The following is a 21,251-nucleotide window of genomic DNA, read 5'->3' as shown; positions in this document are numbered from 1 at the left end:
TTTAGCTCATCACTTCTTGTCATTGACGTCAAATGTAGCGAAGTAGCGTACGAGTGATGTTTTTATTTTGCGCGGCAAAAAGGCTTCTCTGTTTTTTTTTAAACCCGTTAATGGGCAAGCGTAGCACGGTTTGTCGTGCCTTAAATTTAAAGTTTTTTTTTTTAAATCAAATCACTTCGAGACGAAAACCTTAATAGTATCGGAATTTTTCTCGCTCTTTAATAGGCGCTCGGCTACCCTTAACGCTATTAAATATGTTATTAGCTCTATGATTTCCTCGTTTCCGTCGTGTTACATACAAACATGTATTTCCTGTTGAAGTACGATAAACCTTCGATTAGATAACACGTTAGAATCATTAACTCGTGTTACGTTCTTGTAAAAATATTTACATTACGCGCTTACTGCATGATCGTAACGACATGTGTTTAAAGAAATGCATTCACGATGCGCAACGTCCGCGGCCGAAGAATTAAACAGAAAAATTGTTTCTTATGAGACGGACTAAACTACTGCAGATACTACTTGGGTTATCCCAAGGAGGGTCAAGCTTTTTACTGGTGCTGGGACGTCTTGTGAGTCCGCACGGGTAGGTACCATCGCCCTGCCTATTTCTGCCGTGAAGCAGTAATGCGTTTCGGTTTGAAGGGTGGCGCAGCCGTTGTACTGTTAAAAGTGAGACCTTACTCATGTCTCAAGGTGGGTGGCGGAATTTACATTGTAGATGTCTATGGGCTGCGGTAACCATTTAAGATCAACTCGGCCGTGAGCTCGTCCACCCATCTTAGCAATAAAAAAAGGCTGATGGTCGCTCGTAAAAGTTATGCCAAATGCAACAGGACATGCTGCCTCGACCCCACATAATGTGGTATGAGAAAAGAATGTTTGCGAGTTGAGGTTACGACGACTGTTGACTTACATGTGATTATTAAAACTATTACGTTTAATAGTCTAATTAATGTTCATAAGTGCGTCGAGGAAATAATTGAAATTGACTTTTAATTACTTCTAATGTATAAAAATACTATAAACCCGCCTTCGCTTCGCTTCGGAAACATGAAAGAAAGAATGCAACAAACAAAAAATCTAATCTTTCATCAATAGTTATGGCGGGAAAAATAGACAGACAAACAGAGTTACTTTCGCATTTTTAATCTATCTTTATATTTTATGGATTTAAACAAAAAACTTGAAGTTTTTGCTACAGATTAAGACACTTTCTCCCTCTCCTGCAAGTCTAGTTTTGCATGGCGGATGCAAACACAGTATTCTATATTCAGTATGAAATTTAAATGCGTATTTGTGGACGTGTAAAATACATTTCTGTTTATCGGTTCTAGCAGTAAACTGGTTTAGACGTTATGCTCGTAAACCTGTGGTTTGTAAGGAAAGCGGACACAAGATGGCCAGATTAACTTGGCTTCCAGTAGCTACTTAGCCTGGCGTCTATTAGTCCGTCTGTCTATCTGAATTACAGTTGTGCAATATTGTGTTGAGTGTTCTAGCCCACTGAGTTTCTCGTCGGATCTTCTCAGTGGCTCGCGTTTCCGATCCGGTGGTAGATTCTGCGAAGCACAGCTCTTGCTAGGGTTCGTGTTAGCAACGTCCTCAGGTTTGAGCCCCGTGAGCTCACCTAATAGTTAAGGTTCCGCTGAAATAGTCTCTCAAGGCTATCAGCTTAGGTAGGAAAAGAAAAAAATTAATCAGTGGGTCGCGTTTCCGATCCAGTTGTAGATTCTGCGAAGCAGTAATCTTGCTAGGGCTAGTATTAGCAACACTCCCGCTTTGAGCCCCGTGAGCTCACCTAGTCGCTCGATTACGCTGGCATAGCCTCTCAAGGTTACCAGCTTAGGTAGGAAAAAAAAAGTATCTAAATTCAACCGACTAAAAACAAAAAAAGTAACATTGATCTCTTCAATCTTAAACTAAATTTAATTCATAGTGATTTAATAAAATCCTAGCTATGAAATCCGGTTTTGGAATTAGCCCACCTCCACGGTGTTTCGCGAGCACTATGACATGTCCTTCTTCAAACGAGGCTTGTGGAGAGCCCTTGACGGTTGGCAGCTGCTTAGCTCTGCGCCTATCGTTGCCGACGTCCATGGGCGACGGTTATCACTCACCATCAGGTAGGCCGTTCATCTGCCTACGAGGACAATAAAAATATATATTTTTTCAAAGATGCGATAAACACTGTAAGAGTTAATCGTTCAGAAGAAGAAGGTTACCATGATATTACGTAATGCGACATTCGTAACTTTGTTTGAGTGATCTCTAGAGCGTACGAGTATGCTCTTGGATGGATTTGACAGTAACACACGTCAGGGTCTACACAATCAACAATCAATGAAAGCGTTGCGGTAGATATCATAGAACAGAAGATATTAGATGAAAAACCGTGAATCGCGTTAACAATATTTACACGATAAACTCGCTTGACAAGTTCCGGATAGCAACATTCGGGGTACTTAGCGCGAGTTTTTTAACGTTCTCGCTAGCGTAAAAGTTAACTCAAATTTGTATGGAGAAATTTGAGTTAACTTTTACGCTATTTAACCCTGCCTATTTCTGCCGTGAAGCAGTAATGCGTTTCGGTTTGGAGGGTGGGGCAGCCGTTGTAACTATACGTGAGACCTTAGAACTTATATCTCAAGATGGGTGGCGCATTTACGTTGTGGATGTCTATGAGCTCCAGTAACCACTTAACATCAGGTGGGCTGTGAGCTCGTCCACCCATCTAAGCAATAAAAAAAAAAGTTGGAACGTTAGCATATGTTTTCCGCTGGTACCAACTGCATACCTACTAATTAGAGTTAACTTTTACGCTATCGAGAACGTTAAAAACTCGCACGAAGCACAGGGATCATCGTTCTAACACCAGCTCGCCGATAATATACCCATTACCTTTTAATCTTCTGAGTTATATCGTTCCCTTAAAAAAAATACTATCATAGATTTAGATTTTATTTATTTATTTATTTATGTACACACAGAAAACAAGACACAGTACAGAGTAATAGGAAAATTATGTACAAAGGCACTGCTTATTTCTTTGAGAAATCTCTTCCAGCAGACCTGCGAGAGGATTATGAGAATAATAATAAAAAGTGATGAGTGTGTGTAGAACAAATAACACATAACTAAAATAACAAATACAACATGAGAATTATAGCACATACACATAGCAAATATTATAAGTAACACAGTAACACTCGTATATGCGAAGAGTATAGAACCATGATCATTCGGTTGATAAGAGATAAAATTGTTTGACCTTGTATTTAAAAACAGAAACAGACAAACAACTAATTAGATCATTAATTAGTTGGGTTGCGTAATAAAATAGAAAAGCACATTGCAACAGCTTTATTGATATTTACACAGAAGGGCGCATAGATAGACATGTGACTTACACGTCGTGCATATGTCGTAAAGTGAAAGCTTAGATATCAGCGACTAATAAGAACATCTTGCTGCGTCACTCCATAACTGTATATGACGTGATAGTTACATAACCTTTAGCCTTATCCAGAGGTCTCTTACAGTATCTAATCTGTCGTATAGAAAGCAGAAGACCTCAAGGTCGGTCTGGATTGACCTCATCACCAGCACTACGAAAGCCACCGTAGTGCAATGTGCTCGTAATGCCAACAACCCCTCCAATGGAGGAACATCGCTCGACGTGTAGCTGCCTTGGAAGCAAGCAGCGACGACGAGACGCAACTTTACTGGTGGTAGGACCTCTTCTGAGTCCGCACGGATACCACCACCCTCCCTCACCAGGTGGACTGTGAGCTCGTCCACACATCTCAGCAATAAAAAAAATAAAAAATGTATTTAATTTATACACGTCATATTCTAGGAACATCTTATTGTTGCTTCGAAATAATTCTAAGAAATTATTATCTGGTCCCTTTCTTACCACACTCGATTGAATCTTCGAAATCTTAATGAGGCGTAATTAGAGTATTGTGTTGTAAATTTATTAAATATGAGGGTTACCAGATCAAATATTTAAAGTATCTAAATATTTGTTTTGTGGTGTAATTAATGCCATACTATTAAATCACCACTAGTTTTGTTAAGGTTTATTTTATATTTTATAAACAGTATAGTTATTTAATTATGTATATTTATTTGTGATTTTTGCAGTTCCTTCCACAGTTTGTAATTTCAATGTGTTTAAATTTTTATCATGTATCTCTGATTAACGATTAATATTTACAAAATTCCCAACGGATCAGGAAAACTTCTGTAGTCTGGTAGCCCTAGCCTTAAACAATGTCGCATCAAGAGTACTTCGCTGTAATTACATTTCTGAACGTTTTGACAGTATTTCGTCATAGGACATTCTGAGGAGCCACAGATATATAAATGTTTTCAGATAATATCCAAAATCGTACTTTTTAAAATTAACGAATCTTCAATCACTTTTTGTTTTCATGTTCTACTTAACCTAAAATCAATTCAATATCTTATAATGATGACACGACTGATCCATCACTAGATTTAACCCTTAAAATATTTACAAAAGTCGAATTCCGATAAAAGCTTTTTTGTTTTTGCGATCCATTGCAAAGCACAATTTTAATTTTACATTCATTGAAGTATTATAATATTATAAAGAGGAAAGATTTGATTGTTTGTTTGTATTGAATTGGCTCCGAAACGACTGAACCGATTTACAAAATTCTTTTACTGTTGGCAAGCTACACTAACCCTTAGTGACATAGGCTATATTTATAATATTTTCCAAAAAAATAGGGATCCTTACTAAAACTTCAATAATGTAACCCAATCTGTAAAAAAATACCTAAAATTCTTTAAATCGCGTGCGCTACTACGCAAGCGAAGCCGGGGCGGTACGCTATTAAATATAAAAGTGGCAATTTCTTTTTGATTGAGACCATTCCCGATTCTGCGGAAAGAATAGAAAGCAGTCATTTCGAATCCTCCCGATCCACTAACGGTGCTTTTAGGAAACTCAAGCACCGATCACCGTTCTCGTCGAACCCGTCGCTTGCGACGAAGGGCTCGACTAGTAAATTAACCCTCAGATACAGTCCACTGAGTTTCTCGCCGGATCTTCTCAGTGGGTCGCGTTTCCGATCCTGTGGTAGATTCTGCGAAGCACGGCTCTTGCTAGAGTTCGTGTTAGCAACGTCCTCAGGTTTGAGCCCCGTGAGCTCACCTACTAGTTAAGGTTCCGCAGAAGTAGCCTCTCAAGGCTATCAGCTTAGGTAGGAGAAAAAAAAATGATTGAGACACACATCCCTGCCAGAGTAGGCTAGAAAAGCGTCCAATATCTAAAATATACCAAAGCAAAAGCTACTCCGTTCCCTAATAAAACAAAGTAATGACTCCAGCCCTAGCATTCCTCTATAAAGCCATAATTCTCCGTCACTAGGTCACGCTGCAAAACGACTGGTTTACGACAATTCAATTTTAGGGCAGGTCCCTATTTTATTTCGTTACACTGACTGTAAAACACACGAGGACTTTCTTCGTTCAATTTATGAGTGTGAGATGATTAAATGATGTATTCGGTGGGTTGGTGGATGATTTTACAAGTGTATACAGTTGTAGAGAGGATATACCCAGGCCGAAAATATCACTAGCCAAATGTAGACAAAATACAATGTTAATTTACCGATTTTTGAAGAGGAATTTGATAAGGGGTTTTGTGGTAAGGGCTGACTGACCGACGGATTCACCGATTAGGCCTCATTGGTCTGGTGACCGGTTGTAGTGTTGATGGTAATCAAACCTGTTATCTCGAATGTGGTTTTTACGACTATTGCGACCATCAATAGTCTTTATCAAAAGGAACTATTGCCTGGAGGCTGACTACACCATGGGCCATCGTAGCAAAGTTCATTCATACTATTCGGGACTGCTGCGTTCACTCACTGAGATGTCTTACGTACTCCCATCACTCTGCAAAACACCGTGCCACATGGCATCGCATCGTGAGAGCATCGGTGTCGCAGGATTCAACTGATGCAACGACCACTCTGTCAAGAGTGTTCGATTAGGAAAAAGAACCCCAATTTAGCTCAGGAATGAAGTCCCCTCCAGTGCCTTTCCCGGGCGCTATAAACATATCCTTCTTCAAACTAGGCTTACAGAGAGTATTCCTTACTGAAGTCCATAAGCAACGGTGACCACTCACCTGGCCGTGTGCTCTCCTGTCTACAAAGGCGATAAAAACATGAATCGGATAAGCGGTGAACTAGTTCGCTTATTGTATAGCTCATCGATGCTCATAGATATAACCAGCACAGTCCTTCTTCAACAGCTCTGCAATTATTCAGCAAAAGAACTGGGAAGTTCATGTTTGAACTAAACTCAATCCGGTATTCCGCGCACATAACTACAAAAGTAGTGCCTTAAATATCCAAAATAACATCTCTCGCGTAGGTGTTCCAAGACTCATATTACGTGCAATAAGTCCGTATATAGATTTCAAGATTCTTGTAAGACCTATTTTAGTGAATACCTTGAAATACGAATTTGGCAACGTTTTCCTTTTGGCAGCGAGATAATCTACAACATTTACAAAATGATTGTCATAAAACAATCATTATATATTGCAATGGCGTTATCAGTTTGATCGTTTCGTCAGTCAAACGACTACCGCAGGGTCTTGCTTCGGTGCCAGGATTCTGCGAATTAAAGATATTTGATAATCCTCTTTATTTTAATACGCTTTTATTAGCTTCAGAGGTATGTATGTTTGTAACGGAATCTTTGAACATGATTTTGATCCCCTTGAGCCCGTGAGCTCAGCTATCCGTCCGGGCGTAACTGGAATAGCCTCTTAGGCTAACAACGAATAGGTAAAGAAAAAAAGAGACAGTCGAAGTCGTCGTGGCCTAAGGGATAAGACGTCCGGTGCATTCGTGTTGAGCGATGCACCGGTGCTCGAATCCCAGGCGGGTACCAATTTTTCTAATTAAATGCGTACTCAACAAATGTTCACGATTGACTTCCACGGTGAAGGAATAACATCGTGTAATAAAAATGAAACCCGCAAAATTATAATTTGCGTAATAACTGGCGGTAGGACCTCTTGTGAGTCCGCGCGGGTAGATACCACCACCCTGCCTATTTCTGCCGTAAAGCAGTAATGCGTTTCGGTTTGAAGGGTGGGGCAGCCGTTATGCCTATACTGACACCTTAGAACTGATATCTCAAGGTGGGTGGCGCATTTACGTCGTAGATGTCTGTGGGCTCCAGTTACCACTTAACACCAGGTGGGCTGTGAGCTCGTCCACCCACCTAAGCAATAAACAAAATCAAAATATTATGATTTTTAATTTGTCTTTTTTTTGTGTGTAAATATTTTTCATTTACTAGCTCAAAACTTAATTCCGTGCTAAACGATTCTGGTTTGCCAAAGATCACATTTCAGGCTTATAGTCTAGAGAGTGCAACCGCAAATACTGCGAGAACGTCATTTTCGCCAAACCACACATATCGAGTTACTTTCCTGTTATCTTTCTTCTGTAAGCGATATGAGTTTTGCGTCCACAGGTACGAATTGTGTACGCGTTGAAATATTCATAATATTTGAACAGCTTTGAAATCGTCGTGGCCTAAAGGACAAGACGTCCGGTGCATTCGTATGTAGCGATGCACCGGTGTTCGAGTCCCGCAGGCGGGTACCAATTTTTCTAATGAAATACGTACTTGACAAATGTTCACGATTGACTTCCACAGTAAAAGAATAACATCGTGTTATAAAAATGAAATCCGCAAAATTATAATTTGCATAATTACTGGTGGTAGGACCTCTTGCGAGTTCTTTTTTTTTTTACCGCCTTTGTAGGCAGACGAGCATACGGCCCACCTGATGCTAAGATAGAAATTATATCTCAAGGTGGGTGGCGCATTTACGTTGTGGATGTCTATGGGCTCCAGTAACCATTTAACACCAGATGGGCTGTGAGCTCGTCCACCCATCCAAGCAATAAAAAAAAGAAAAAAAAGGTCTCTATTTGACACAGTTATTGTTCGAAGTTACGGAATGCAGGATTTTGGGTTTTATGTAACTATACTTTTTTAAGTATTGCTTGTTGGCATTTATTTCATATTGCAACGGTAAGCAAACAATACGGTTCATTTATTGGTGATTGTTTACCATCGTACATGGTGTTAGGTATTATGCTGAAAAAACTGACAAGTTTGTACGAGATTTTGTTAATACGTGATAGATGAATTAGGCTGTATGTGTTAATTGCTTTTGCCTCGTGATTAGAATAACAAAAAAATCGGTTGGATATTGGCGCGGAAAAAATATTGACAAATGCTAAGAACGCATTGGACTTGTATATTTTATCATTACGTTATTGTGTTTTTTCATTAGCTTAAGTTAGCAAATGGATGGGTGCCTAAAATGCCACAATCGCCCGTACTATTTAAAACATAAAATGGATACTTTTGTTTGTTTGTATTTGGTTTATTCACAACTCTACAGAAGATTACACTTGTTTAAACATTATCATTCTTAACATTTTATAGTTTTTCTATTTAATTTTCAAACTTTTCTCTATAAGCGTTGGTGGTGTAATGGTCAGCATAGTTGCCTTCCAAGCAGTTGATCCGGGTTCGATTCCCGGCCAACGCACGCTTTTTTTTAATTTTAAGATTTTATTCATCTCCTCTGAGATAGACTATCCAGTTGAGATTTTGACTAAGGCCAAAATGCTAACATTCTCCTCGCTCTGTCGTCCATTGGCTTTGATACCACTTAACCTCAAATAGGACGTGAACTCGTTGCGTATCTATAACAAAATCGTTAATTCTACGTATAGTAGATTAGTATGTTACAGTAAGTACGTCGAAGTCAATTTCATTAGTAACATAATGAATCTCAGAAAAGGCGCGTTACAGACTATAAAGTTAAAAATAGATCTTTTATTTCGTATTTAAGACCGACATAAACTGTAAGACGTGAACCATGTATTATGGATGCATTTGTTGCCTTGAAGAGCCGACTCGCAGTGTTTTGTTCGATGGAAAGTGGCCACTTTGTTATCATCATCATTCTCCTGCCCTTCTTCCAGTCACCTGGTGGTGACTGGGAGACTTCTGGTATCTTACTTGTGGTAGGACCTCTTGTGAGTCCGCGCGGGTAGGTGCCACCACCCTGCCTATTTCTGCCGTGAAGCAGTAATGCGTTTCGGTTTGAAGGGCAGGGCAGCCGTTGTAACTGTACTGAGACCTTAGAACTGATGTCTCAAGGTGGGTGGCGCATTTACGTTGTAGATGTCTATGGGCTCCAGTAACCACTTAACACCAGGTGGGCTGTGAGCTCGTCCACGCATCTAAGCAATAAAAAAAAAACCTGGGGTCGGCGCAACATGTTTTCTCCTTCCATACTCCTCTCTCATATCGTCTTTCACGCAATCCATCAATTTCTTCTTAGCTCTACCTCTTCCTCTAAAGCCTTCCACATTCATAGTTGAAACTCTCTTACCAAGCCCATTGTCATTTCCGGAGCCCATAGACATTTACAACGTTAATGCCGCCACCCACCTTGAGACGTGAGTTCTAAGGGCTCACTGTTAACAGTACGACGGGTGCTCCGCCCTTCAAACCGAAACGCATTATTGCTTCACGGCATAAATAGGCGGGGTGGTGGTACCTACAAATTCGGACTCACAAGACCTCCTACCATCAGCATGTCTGATTTAAGATCACGGAACAACAATAAAGAAAGGCTACATTGATTTAAACAATCTAATTCTTGTTTAATAAGCAAGTCATCAACTACAGTCTAGTACTAAGAAGTTACAATTGAGTGATGACTGTTGAGAGGTCACACGTGACTACGTCTGATGTGGTCCAAACGTGTATAAGTTACATTACTCGCCTAGTGAGAGGTGTGCTTCAAGATTACTTAGAATTATTAAAGGCAGTTTTGGATAGCCCAAAATACCGGTGTTATCAAATGTGTTTCATAAAGATTATCTAGATCTGTCGTCTATGGGAGACGCCGGAATGGATTTTACTGGTAGTAGGAGGTCTGGTGAGTCCACTGGTTTTACATTTTGTTTATTGCTTAGGTATGTGGACGAGCTCACGGCCTGATGTTAAGTGGTTACCGGAGCCCATAGACATCTACAACGTAAATGCGCCACCCAACTTGAGATATGAGTTCTAAGGTCTCAGTTTTAACAGTACAACGGCTGCCCCACCCTTAAAACCGAAACACATTACTGCTTCACGGCAGAAATAAGCAGGGTGGTGGTACCTACCCGTGCGGACTCACAAGAGGTCCTATCACCAGTAAGAATTTGAACTATATCAACGTATCACGCTTGGCTATTATTTGAAAGCCACATACATAAAATCATTGAAATGTACTCAAAACACTGTTTTGTATTTTGATTTCTTTTAATTTTATTTTAAGCATGCTCTAGTTCGACAAGGTCGGTGAACTTTTGAGAATCGTTACGGTACATTGCCATCCGAAATATCTGTTTACAAATGAGACAATAACTTTTATTATTTTACGCATGTAGTAGTGTTCAAATCAGACTCGAGTTTTTTTTAACATAATATCAAATTTTATTTTTGTCATTAGACAGCATCAGATTAAAAATCTTTGTTTTATTCAAGGTGGTGCCGCTTTTAGCGATAAGACCGCCAATTGTACTTTTTTTTGTATATAATGTTTCGCATTGTTTTTTTGTTGGTGTACAATAAATAATACTCTCTTTCTCTCTCTTTCTACCGTCATCTGCTAGTAAGGCATATTCTTTGACCGTTAGATGTACCACTACAGTGATGGGATAGCGGATATTATCACAAGACTTAGATCTTATGTATCAAGGTGGCTGGTAGTATTCACATGGTCCCGGTAACCACTTAACACTAGACAGGCTACGAGCACGTTGACCCGACAAAACGATTAAACTAACTAATTCTTCAAGTGGCTATGGTCGAATTATAATATTATTAATATTACCTACTGGCTGACCCGGCAGACTTCGTAGTGCGTCAATCGATAAATAAGAGACCTAAACTTTTGTATAAAATAAACTTAAAACAAACAAAACGAATCCGTCCGACGGGGGGGACATCAAAGGAAAAACAAAATTGTTTGTTTTTTATATAATTACGAGAATTTTCATATGTATTCACCTTTTAAACCTTCTCTGGACTTCCACGAATAATTCAAGACCAAAATTAGCCAAATCGGTCCAGCCGTTCTCGAGTTTTAGCGAGACTAACGAACAGCAATTCATTTTTATATATATACAGATTATAAATTATCGAATAATAATTACAATTCTTATCTTTGAAGCTACGTAAAGGAACGGAAAGGAACTAACAACAAACGTGAAATTGATAAAGTTGTAATTCTGGAAAACCGTAATATGTCAGCTGACATATATCCGCATCAAGTGATATATTTCACGATATATATCCGCCGATATAAATCAGTTAAACTCGACTATTACGTCAATATCGTGTTTCGCACGCTAGAACTGTGAACACTAAAATGATTACACAGTTGTACAAATAAGTGCATACCGTTATTGTCATTACGTGCCACAATTGTGTTTCCACAGCAGCGGCGTTGGTGGTGTAATGGTCAGCATAGTTGCCTTCCAAGCAGTTGATCCGGGTTCGATTCCCGGTCAACGCACATATTTTTGCTTAGTAAACTTTTCGATCTAGTTAAATTCATAATTATAATCGGTATCATAACCCCCTAAGAAAATTCGGCGAGACACTCAGTGAGGGTTTTTTTTGCTTAGGTCGGTGGAGGAGCTAACGGCCCACCTGGTGTTAAGTGGTTACAACTTAAATGCCGCCACCTACCTTGAGATATGAGTTTTAACGTCTCCGTTTTTACAGTACAACGGCTGCCCCACCCTTCAAACCGAAACGCATTACTGTTTCACGCCAAAAATAGACAGGGTGGTGATACCTACCTATGCGGACTCACAAGACGTCCTACCACCAATAAAAAATGTGGTTTGTAGATTAAGTAATAGTAGGAAGCTTGGTAAGGTAATCCCGAATAGACATTCTTTATGAATTTGTTCATTTATTCTTTGTTCATTCTCGACTTTGTGAAGAACTTGATCATATTTCTTTATAAATTTATCATAAAATATCGGTACCATCGATCGATCTCTCCGGTGCCGTCATTACAGAGGAGATGTCCCGTCTCATTACCGCTCGCGTTGTAATGATCGCCTATGGTAATGATCGAGCGATTAAAATAACGTCTATTTATAGATTCCGACACGATTTCATTAGGCGACAATATTTTTTTTTAATTCTTTTTCCTGTGTTTATAAATATTTGGAATTACATAGGAACCTAAATATTTTCATCTTATAACTAATTATCTCATCGTTTTAGAAAACTTTTTTTTAATATTCTTCATTTTTATGTTATTAACGTATAATCATTATGGTTTTTTATTTATTTAAGTGTTGTGAGTCCGCACGGGTAGGTACCACTGCCCTGCCTATTTCTGTCCTGAAGCAGTAATGCGTTTCGGTTTGAAGGGTGGTGTAGCCACTATAACTATCTAAGACCTTAGAACACATATCTCAAGGTGTTGTAGATGTCTATGGGCTCTGGTAACCACTTAACACCAGGTGGAGTATGAGCTCGTCCGCCCACATATGCAATAAAAAATATATTTAAATCTGCCTTAACAACTGTGTTTAAATCCTCACGTCTTTACCACCGATTCTGGATTTAGGTTTGCCACTGGTTAGAATAGGTAAGGAAGAGACTTGCTGTTTCTATGTATGTATATGTATATATGTGTACATCACAAATTACATCAACCTAATTAGTCCACTGCTAGTTTTAGTAATGTACGATGGTTCTGAGTTTGATCTTTATCGACTTTAGCCTTACGATTCCAGTATTCATATATTTAACAACAATAATTTGAATTATCACAACAACATAATCAATTTCTATTAATTCCCATTCCAAAAAAAAATATTTGTTTCCTACAGTTTACCGATTTCTAAATATTAAAACAGCAAACATTTTACGAAGCAGTTTACTTTAGTCTAGACAATATCATTAAAAACTTAACATTTCTTATGACGTCAACAGATAATATAAAACATATTGGTTTTGTTTTGATAGATATATCAATTATCATTGTTTGAAAACTAGTCTTCCCATTGTACGCTTGTGTTTGTTTTAAGTAGCCGTTTCTTTAACAATAAGTGTTTGTGTTATCAATTCTCAATACACGGCTATTTTTGATAATTCGGAATGTAAATATTACTGAAAGGGGCGGGACGTGTAACTTGTTGGGGTTGAAAGCTTTTGGAGCGAAGCTTTGCCACGGTAAAGCGCGGAAATCGTTGTGGCCTAAAGGATAAAACGCCTGGTGCATTCGTATCAAACGATTTAAATGTTCAAGACTGACTTCCACGATGAAGGAATAACATTGTTTAATAAAAAAATGTATTTTGCGTCTTGTGGGTCCACATGGTCCATAGATAGGCAGCCGTTGTAACTATACTGAGACCTTAGAACTTATATCTCAAGGTGGGTGGCGCATTTACGTTGTAGATGTCTATGGGCTCCAGTAACCACTTAACACCAGGTGGGACTACCGATATCCCTACCCATCAAAGCAATAAATAAATAAAAAATACTATTTTACGTTCAGAAAATTATCGGAAAGGGATATCGTATCGTGTAAATAGACGCATAAAAAAAACACCATCGATACATGTATAGTAATTTGTGTTCGCGTATCGCTTCGATCGAGAGAATGTACTTAAAATCGTTTTGCGATAAAACGATACATAATAAAGGCTATGTACATATATAACATCGCTCATATACAGATCGAGATGAGTTTTAATAGGTTTTTATCTTTAGTTTAAGAAGCCATGTTTCTTTCTCCTTGCGTTGACAATTGCGAACCCAAAGAAAATTAAATCTCAATTGTTATTAAATATATACATTAATAAGTGAAGCAAAGGCTTTTTACTTTTTATATTAATATGGTTTGAATATTATTTGTCTATAGTGTAGCCTTGGCGAAATCTATGATTATAAAAGTATAGTCTTTGACAATAGAACCATAATAATGCTCAAATATCTAATTTAAATTAATTATGGTCGTATTTCGATCACTGGGCGGCCACTAGTTAAGATAATTCAATTAATTTATAAAATTATTACGACAGACAGATCGTAATATGTATTTCTAAAACTAAGTAATTGCTCTGAAACACTTAAGAAATAATATCCTATATTTGAGTCGACTATTATCAAAGCCGGCAATCTGACTTTTGGACAATGATTGGTAAATCAGAAAAACGAATTATTGACTTTGTATTCCATTGGCAGTCACAAAACTCTTCGGAACGACATCTTAGATAAATAACAGGTTAACTATTAACCTTTATTTAATGCAGGTTTTGAACCGTATTCTTTGAAGGAGACGATTATATTCAAATCAATCTGTATTGACATATCAATAATATTTTTTTGTCCAAATGCACAGATTGCCACCTTTGATAATAGACGACTCATTTAATGTTTTGCATTATTCATAAGTGAACACAATTATTAACTTCAGCGTTGCTTTTTCAATTCATTTCCTTCGTTTTTTTTGTTTAGTAGTGTTGGATTTGTGAGTTTATAGCCAACTAGCGGCCCGCTCCGGCTCCGCTCGGGTCTTTAACAAAAATTTCAACGATATTTGACGTTGTTTTATTTTTTTAAATAAAATAACACTTATTGCGGCATAACTATAATAGTTAGACAGTATGCAGTTGCTACACTTTTTGTAAATAATAATGTGTTCTACAAAGTCGTAGTACATTATTTTATTCTATCACTAGCTGACCCGGCAGACTTCGTAGTGCCTCAATCGATAAATAAAAGACCTAAACTTTTATATAGAATAAACTTAAAACAAACAAAAGGAATCCGTCCGACGGGGGACACGTCAAAGGGAAAACAAAATTGTTATTTTTATTTAATTCCGAGAATTTTCAAATTTTTATACCTTTTAAACCTTCTCTGGACTTCCACAAATAATTCAAGACCAAAATTAGCCAAATCGGTCAAGCCGTTTTCATGTTATGTCGTGACAACGGAAAACGGGTTTCATTTTTATATATATAGATTAATTTCGCAGGGCACGCGATGTAAAGAATATTTTAGGTAATTGTTTTACACCTAGGGTTACATTAATGGAGTTTTAATAAGGAAACCTAATTTTTTTCAAAAAAGATTATAGCCTATGTCACTCTGGAATAGTGTAGGTTCCGAACAGTGAAATATTTTTCAAATCGGTTCAGTAATTCCGGAGCCTATTCAATACCAACAAACAAACAAATCTTTCCTCTTTATAATATTAGTATAGATTACAAAAAAAACTTACGCTACAAATAGGATTAGTATCGAATTCACGACTTAGCCCAGACGCGTGCCTTACAAAGAGAATCTCTAAATCTCTCCATCAAAGCCGTTTCGGAAACACGCCGCTGCTTTTAATGACTAATTTAAACGTTGATTTAATTAATTTTGAGTTTTACGATCGCTTAGATTGACACTCAATGCGGATGTTGGATGTCCATCGTGAATATATTCCATACTAGCGACCCGCCCTCGCTTCGCTTCGGAAACATTGAATTTTATAATTGGTAAATAAATGAGTCCCGCGATCTTAGTGTCGTCGGTTATTGTCGTACCGCGGTTGAACCCGCGGGGCGAAGCTAGTCTAAAAAAGTAAAGCCTAAGTTACTCCTTATATCATCAGCTATCAGTGAAAGTCCCGTCAAAATTGGTCCAGCCGTTCCAGAGATTAGCCGGAACAAACAGACAGACAGACAGATAGACAAAAATAGTAATATGTTTAGGGCTTAGGTCATAGATACGTGTTCAAATTTTCATGTCAAGCGACCGTCTTCAAGTCAGTTAAAATTGTTTCTAAAGATTCCATCACATAATAATAATAATAATAATAATGTTTTTATTGCGAGGAACCATGATTCATACAAATTGTTAGTAAAACTTAGACCTATGTTAGCAGTTATATTTACATCACAATGAATTACTGTCGTAACATCCCAGATGGCACCACAGCGACCCATGTATACACAGTCCAGCCTGCTTGCGATCATGCTCAGGATACTGTTGGAGCTGGCCCTCACTCTGCTTACCAGAGATGCACACCTCTTACGCATGGTAGCGTAAAAACAATCTATGTGCGCGTCTGCAAACATCCCTGATGCGCTACAAAAGCGGGGCAGCACCACCAGCACCCTAAACGCGTTATTGTATTGAACACGGAGAGCGTTGTACGATCTTTGAGTATATCCAGCCCACAAGCTGCACGTGTAAAAGTTAGTACAGTAGGCCCTAAAGAGATAAGTGAGTCGTCTATTATCAAAGGTGGCAATCTGTGCATTTGGACAAAAAAATGTTATTGATATGTCAATACAGATTGATTTGAATATAATCGTCTCCTTCAAAGAATACGGTTCAAAACCTGCATTAAATAAATGTTAATACTTAACCTGTTATTTATCTAAGATGTCGTTCAGAAAAGTTTTGTGACTGCCAATGGAATACAAAGTCAATAATTCGTTTTTCTGATTTACCAATAATTGTCCAAAATCACATTGCCGGCTTTGATAATAGTCGACTCAAGTATTATAGATGCCAGTCATGCTATTTTAAGCGTTTTAAAATAACACGTTATTTTTTATTAACATTAAAAGCATTGTAGAAATTGTCACCCGATTTACAATTTAGGATTTCACTTACACTTACAGTTCTATTTTAGTTAGGAATCGTGTCGTCGTCCGGATCACGGCCAAGAATAGAGAAATCGTACAATGCGTACAGTATACGGTACTCTTGTGACAATTGGCGCTGAAGAATGTTTTTCTTATTACGTCAGATGATTAGAAGAAACTGTGTCTCGCTTCTTCTCTCTTACTCTCACTCTCTCTCTCTTTCTCTGTCTCTCTTCCTGTTAAGTCTATACCCATAGATAGCGCAAGATGTTTGTCGACCCCGTCTTGAAATCTGCAGTCGTAGTCTAAATTACTGGTGGTAGGACCTCTTGTGAGTCCGCACGGGTAGGTACCACCACCCTGCCTATTTCTACCGTGAAGCAGTAATGCGTTTGGGCTTGAAGGGTGGGGTAGCCGTTGTAACTATATTGAGAACTTAGAACTTATATCTCAAGGTGGGTGGCGCATTTACGTTGTAGATGTCTATGGGCTCCAGTAACCACTTAACACCAGGTGGGCTGTGAGCTCGTCCAACCATCTAAGCAATAAAAAAAAATTGAATTAAACTTTTATGCCCAGCTGCATTCAATTTTACCACCACCGCTACCAGTTACGAACGGTTGTGTGGATTTTCGTACCGAGGCGGAAGATTGTTTCGATTTTCAACAGAAGGTTATTGACATCTGTCAATACAGTATAAGCTTAGATCTCAAAGCGTGTCTCAAAACATTGAGCGTATTGCCATGTTTTTGTCACGGCCTCGAGTGACAAGAAAATTCCGTGAACCCGACCTCAAAATTCCATTTACGCAACAAGTAGTATTGAACCATTTTAACGCTAAAAACAAATGTAGGAAGTGAACAATAAACAATGTATTTATTTTTATATAACTACCTTGTAAACTCGAAATAAAAACATCATTGACCTAAATTTTCGTGGGAATTACATAAACATCACATTCCACTAAAAGATGTAATATGCAAGCTAACGTAAGTCGGTTGTCTTGATAGATTATAGTGATTAACTTATACGATTATAATAAATCGTAAGTCGTCGTGGCCTCAAGGATAAGACGTCCGGTGCATTCGTATGTAGCGATGCACCAGTGTTCGAATCCCGCACGCGACTACATATTTTTCTAATGAAATACGTACTTGACAAATGTTCACGATTGACTTCCACGGTGAAGGAATAACATCGTGTAATAAAAATCATACTCGCAAAATTATAATTTGCTTAATTACTGGTGGTAGGACCTGTTGTGAGTCCGCACCAGGTGGGCTATGAGCTCGTCCACTCATCTAAGCAATAAAAAAACAATACGTTTTCCAGGATACAATGAAATTGATGTAAGTTTTTTCAAAGCTAAAATGTCTTAAAGTTGAATATGTTGTGAAAGTATTTTTGTTTTAATTGAATCTTTATTTTAATTGATTTATTTCCGGATGAGCAAATGCTGTTTCTCAGATAGCGGCAATTAAAGTTGGTTAACCACACATTACTGAACGCGATACACTAATAGATACATTAGACCATCCTATTGTTTTAATGGAGTGATAGCTCAGACCACTCACCTGATAGATTCGAAATAACGGCTTTTAATTTATTACACTAGTTGATTTGTACTTACATGGGCAGAGTTATTGACCGAATAACTCTCTGACCAGTTTACTTACCACACAATAATATATATAATTGCTTAAATGGATGGACGAATTCACGACCCACCTGGTGTTAAATGATTACTGAAGCCCATAACATCTACAAAGTAAATGCCGGTACTCACCGTGAGATATAAGTTCTAAGGTCTCAGAATAGTTACAACGGCTACCCCACCCTTCAAACCGAGACGCATTATTGTTTCACGGCAGAAATGGCAGGGTGATGGTACCTACCCGTGCGGACTCACAAAACGTTCTACCTAGTAATTGCGAAAATTATAATTTTGCGGGTTTGATTTTTATTACACCACTAGCTTTTGCTCGCAACTTCGTCCGCATGGAATAAATAGTTCACAAATAATGCTTTATTTCAGAACAAATTTGGTCAGCATAAAAAACGTTATAGTGAGGTAACCTTAACATATAGGCATATGCTGTCGCGGATTTTTTTTAGATCTTTTAAAGGGGAATAATTCTGTCATACATTGTTTTAGCGAAATCGTTTCTGCAGCACATGCAGCGGAAGCTCTCAAAAGGGAAAAAAACTCCGATTTTGAAACATTCTTTATTGGTGCTCCGCTTGTATCGGTCTTAGCGTGATGTTATATAACCTATAGCTTTTCTCGATAAATGGGCTATCTAACACTAAAAGAATTTTTCAAATGGGACCAGTAGTCCTGAGATTAGCGCGTTCAAACAAACAAACTCTTCAGCTTTAAAATATTATAGTATATAATAGTATAGATTTTATTCTTTCACCTTCCTCTACCTTCATAGTGTATTCTTGAAAGTGGAACGAATTGTTACTACCCGGTAGAAAAAAGTCGGACACCGGGTACCTAGCCTCGACACACAAAAACCGCTTTAAAAAACAATGTTAACAAAATAAAACGCAAAGCTACGCGATAAAATATCTTTTCGAACATTGAATGTAACACATACCTTAAATCATACGTCAATACCGGCCGACTCTTTAAATAGGCAAAGTTGTTAAAACCTAGAACTAGTATAAATATCTTTTGTTTTTCATTTCATTTTCCTGTGACGTGTTCTCGTGAGAGTTGTTTTGAAAATAACCTCACACGAGGAATTGTATTTATTATTAGTAGTTTGATAAAATAAATGCATTGGTTATTTTCATTGTTAAACATCTTTACCCCACACGCACGCATAATAATGGCCATATTATCAAGAACGATATATTATAAAATATAGGCAAAAAGTTACAATAAGCATTATGTTTCAATTCATAAATCATAAAAGAAAGAAATAGACAAAGGCTTTCTGAATAATTGGTTCACAAACGTTGAGAAACTAAACTTCTATAACAGTTTTCTTTATTATCAACAGACAATAAAATGCATTAGTTTTCTCTCATAACCTCATCAATATAACTTGTTCACTGTGGGAGGCCAATAATATCAATTGGACGTGACATACTGAACATATTTTGAAGTGTGTTTGTACGTCATTAGTTGTCCTAAGGATTACTTACATATTTGTGCTGAAAACTAGATGTAATGGTGTTAGGGCTCATTATATATTTTTCCATTTTGAAGTGTATGAACGCAATTGATCAATTTTTATTTCATTCGTCTTCATGTTTCTTTATGTGTTTGGAGCTTGATTCACTCTTAAAATGTTTTAAAAAAGTCAAAAAATATATTATATATATTTTTATTTTTCGGCTACAAAAACTCAGCAAGCAAAACCTGAAGCTGTATAGTCTATTTCCAGTACCCAAGGCAGTCTGTATCAACAATGACAACGTTAGAAGTTGACATAGTGATTTTCTTAAGTTTTTTTGCCAAAGAACAGCGTATCTGAAATTCTCAAGATAATCTTTTGTGAAGACAGTTTTAATTGTTTTGCGCCAACAAAGGGATTCCTGATTGATACGCGATTATCGCCTTTAATTGTTCGCACGAAGCACAAACCCGAATCTGACAAGCAACGACCGAAAACAGATGAGTATAATAGTAAGTCCGACATCTTAGATCAGTAATATAGACCTATTATAGGTTCTGGCCGTGCCGATTTAAGTAATTAAAAAAAAACCTTTCGTAAATTTTGTGTGTTAATAATTATTGTTTTTACCACCGCACCGTCCGCCACCGGAGTAGAGTTCATCCATACTACCTGGAGCCACTGCGTTCATCCAGTGCGTTTCCAGAGATTTTTTTGTCACGTACCATCCGGCTTTGGAATGAGCTCCACGGTGTTTCCCGAGCGCTATGACATGTCCTTCTTCAAACTAGACTTGTGGAGAGTACTTAACGGTAGGCAGCGGTTTGCCCTCGAATCCGGTGTCAGAGTTTCAATATTTGTGATTTAAAGTTTAGCTTAAATTCTTATATCCATTTTCTCTGCTACTCAACTGGTCTCCAGATTAGTTAGTATTACTCTAGATACATTTGTCAAAGTGCGCCCAAAGTGTCATCAGTGATAATTCGTGCACAATGTTATTTTTTGAAGTGAAACTTCTTTAGAATCGTTGTGATTTCAAAGTCGATGAAACGAAAAAATAAGTCCATAGAGACACAAACACATAAATGTATAGGATTCAGCCGTCGAGAGAATGAGATAGAACATATTAGATGTTCTCGGTCTCCTCTTTTTGCGGCTCTTCGTAGCATCCCCACTATCGTCTACTAAACATTGTCCATATGTGTGCTTCTGTGGGATTGTCAGTGTATATCTTATTTATAAGTTTCACTTCTACAGTGTGTGACTTGCACACACACACACTTTTTTTTCTATATTAATTTAATGTCACCCGTCACTGTAATGAGCACTTGATATAATTCAGTTGATAAGCGAACCGGAGCAG

General features: G+C 37.8%; 1 protein-coding gene and 2 non-coding genes across 3 annotated transcripts in view; all 3 read left to right on the top strand.

Annotated features, from left to right (window-relative positions):
- LOC114249836 (facilitated trehalose transporter Tret1) overlaps positions 1-21,251 on the top strand; it is a 127,695-nt gene that overhangs the window by 54,677 nt on the left and 51,767 nt on the right. The window lies entirely within an intron of this gene.
- Positions 8,558-8,629, top strand: TRNAG-UCC (transfer RNA glycine (anticodon UCC)). The gene has a single exon. It is a non-coding gene; the product is annotated as a tRNA-Gly (tRNA).
- Positions 11,588-11,659, top strand: TRNAG-UCC (transfer RNA glycine (anticodon UCC)). The gene has a single exon. It is a non-coding gene; the product is annotated as a tRNA-Gly (tRNA).

This window comes from Bombyx mandarina, chromosome 28 (genome assembly GCF_030267445.1).
Source record: "Bombyx mandarina strain Sakado chromosome 28, ASM3026744v2".
NCBI lineage: Eukaryota > Metazoa > Arthropoda > Insecta > Lepidoptera > Bombycidae > Bombyx > Bombyx mandarina.
This window is presented reverse-complemented; position numbering and strand designations above follow the sequence as displayed.